Consider the following 3,313-nt stretch of genomic DNA (forward strand, 5'->3'; position numbering starts at 1 on the left):
TATTTTCATAAGATGGCAGTATACCTCTAACATGTAGTTGTACAAAGAACACGAGATTGTCAAGCTAGATGGCCTCTACGTTTCCGCAAAGTATAAAAATGTGCCATAGTCTGCTTATCACTGATTTTGACAGTAGAAGACCAACCCATTCAGTACTGCTGAGCTGGATCGATGTTCGGTATCCGGCAGCATGCGTTCGATCACTTGGGCCTTAAATGCAATTGTGCAAATGCTACAGGTTAGCCCCATTGCTGCAGCCCAGTCCAAACGCGTTTCTCTCCCTCACCCAGCCCTGCCTCACGTACTGCTTCGTGGAAACAAGAAACAAGCCGCCGCCATGGAAACTGCTCGCCGCCGCCATGAAATCAGACGGCCACCGGACGATAGGTAGGCGGGGATCGTTGCTCTGCCGGCGGGGACCCAGGGCGGCCGCCCCACCTCGCCCCAATGGTAGATCCGCCACTGCGTACAATGGTCCGCAAGCCTTCGTCGCCGAAGAGCCAGCAGATGTAGCCTGCATAGTCAGTCGCGCCGAGTTCGTACACCAGTCCAGGGTCGGCGGCTCTCGCGGGGTTCACATGGCCGGCACCTCTATCGTAGGCACTGGCTTTACCATGCCTCTCGTTCAAGATCGAGTCGCCGATGTTGTTGACAACGTCCGAGGTTGTCAAGATGGCCGACTTGATGGCAGCCGGTGACCAGTCAGGATGCAAGCTTTTGATAAGAGCCGCAACACCGCTGACATGTGGCGTTGCCATGGACGTACCTGATATGATTTTGAAAGAAGGTCCTGGCCATGCCGCAAGGATGTTGAGCCCGGGCGCAAGAATGTCTGGCTTGAGCACGCCGGGGGCGATATAGCTTGGACCCCTGGAAGAGAATGACGCAACGACCGGGCTCGGACGAACACCCAACACTGTGTTGTTGTATGTGAAAGTTGCCACGGCACCGTTCGTTGCTGACTTCGCGTAAGCTGCAATGGTGATGCCATCGGCAGAGGTCACCTGCACCACCCCCGCCTTGTAGTCATGAAGAGCAATGGTGTAGCCGGCGGCTTGATTATTGAAAAGCACCACGCCAGCCGCACCGGCAGCCATTAGCCTCGCAATGTCAAAATACTGATTCGCTGGTGTCGTGGCCTGGCAAACAATTACTTTCCCAGCAACGAAACCGTGATCCTCATTCTGGCAGAAACGATGTTCCTCGGAGTAGAGGAGAGGGTACGGGTTTGAGGTTGGCTTTGTCACCTTGGTAAGTGCTTCCCCGTCGATGCGCTTGCCGTTGCCGAGATGCACGCCAGCGTCGAATCTCCGATCCACCGAGCCGGCAGCAACCGTGAGCAACCACGGCGCATCGTTTGTGATCGATCGTGGAGTGGGACCTCTGTTGCCAGCCACACACACCACAATGATGCCCTTGGATATTGCGCTGAATGCACCGATGGCGATGGGGTCATTTATGAAGCTGACAGTGGTTCGGCTACCGAGAGACAGCGAGAGCACGTCCACCCCATCCTTGATGGCCGCGTCCATGCCGGCCATTATGATGGATACTTTGCAGCCCCTATTGGTGCACACCTTGTACATGGCGATGTGGGCACCTGGAGCAATTCCAGAAGCAGTGCCCGTGCCCACTCCATGGTCTGACGCACCGGTGACGAAGTTCCCCGTGGCAATGGATGAGGTGTGTGTTCCATGCCCGTCATAATCGTACGAGCCATCATCTCCAACAACTGATTTGGCACCGATGAGCTTGTTGTTGCACCTGACCGCCTTGCATGAGCCCTTCCACTTCATCGGGGGTGGTGGGACACCATGATCGTCGAACGAAGGGTGTGATGCATAGATCCCGGTGTCGAGTAGACCGACAATCACTCCCTTCCCGTAGCCTGCATCGCTCCAAAATCCGGTGCCATTCTTCAGTCCGAGAAACTCCGGTGTGTGTGTGGTCATGAGTTGCAGCGTTTGGTCTGGGAACGCGCGCACAAACCTGGGATTCTTGGCGACCACATCGAGCTCAGCCTCTGTGAGCTTCGCCGTGAAGCCACTAAACACCTCGGTGTAGGAGTGGAGGAGACGTGGCTCCCCAGATTCACCGATGTGTGAGCTCGGCAAGAAAGTTTCGTACCACCGACGATGCCCCTCTTCGTCGACACCTGGGGGAGGTTGCTCAACGAGCACAATGTAAGTGTGGTAAGCAGATGTTTGTGTAGCACTCTGATGTACCCTTGCAGCATATGGACTAACATAGCACAGTGAAGGTGTAGGAGAGAAGTGGCAGTAGTATGAGATTTGTCAAGAATGCCATTGCTGAAGCTAGGCACACCTACACGACCGAGGAAGAAGATGGCGATGGAGGTTCTGTCCAGCCAGTACCCGATGGTCTTCATTTATATAGTATGAATGATCAATGTGATGCAACTTTAATGCTGCAAAAGTTAATCCCATGGATATCTAGCGCATGCAAGAGCATACAACAGCTTTACTTTGTGTGATAAAAGCAGTACTATTAAAGCATACAACATCTTTAATACGCATGCAGTGAGACGCAAATATGCGATAACAATGAGAAAAAAATCAATGCAGCACGATCCTTTTTCTATCTCCTTCATGAATCATATACTACAATATGAGCGGAAATGAAAGGAAATCAGTCGACTGGTCGTTAGCGATAGATCAGCACGACTAGTTCCTACGTGATCGTTATCATCCCACGCTCGCTTTCACTGATTTTTTTCCTTCTCTTAAAAACCGTAGTAAATTGCTAGTGGTTTTTTCTGGTTTTTCGCTGCATAATATAAAAAGAAAATAAAAGTGCTTGAAAGAGGATTTGAACCCAAGTATATGTTATACCTATCAAGCCCAATAACCAACTAAGCCACCTTTTGTTGTTGTCTATTATAGAATGACAATGTTATTTGAACCTTTCTTATTTCTGCCATATCAGAAGAAAAAAATAAAGTATGGCTTGGTAACTTTGGCAATGACCAGCGTGATAACTATGGTCTGAGCAACATGATAACTATACCATGATAAGGCTGGTAACTACAGTACGAGAAGGTTAAAAGCATGGGGAAGTATGGTAATTTAACATAGAAATTACCGGTGAAATGTTTCAAAAACTTGTTCCCCTTGGATGAAAGACACCATGGTGTTTAAACGTAAGATATTAGTTATCAAGTCTACAATGATACATCATCATGTTATTTACAGAGAAATTATCGGGTGTATGTTTTTTAACAAAAAAAATTCAGGTCAAAAGTTACAGTGGCGTTTGTATGGGAGTTATCAATTTTGTATGTTTCTACTACTAT

The 3,313-nt window shown here is 49.5% G+C and overlaps 1 pseudogene; it reads right to left on the reverse strand.

The window, feature by feature from the left end:
* The window catches only part of LOC119358933, a 3,596-nt pseudogene extending 1,289 nt beyond the window's left edge, over positions 1-2,307 (reverse strand).
* Positions 2,308-3,313: the final 1,006 nt, after the last annotated feature.

This window comes from Triticum dicoccoides, chromosome 2A (assembly GCF_002162155.2).
Source record: "Triticum dicoccoides isolate Atlit2015 ecotype Zavitan chromosome 2A, WEW_v2.0, whole genome shotgun sequence".
Classification (NCBI taxonomy): Eukaryota; Viridiplantae; Streptophyta; class Magnoliopsida; order Poales; family Poaceae; genus Triticum; species Triticum dicoccoides.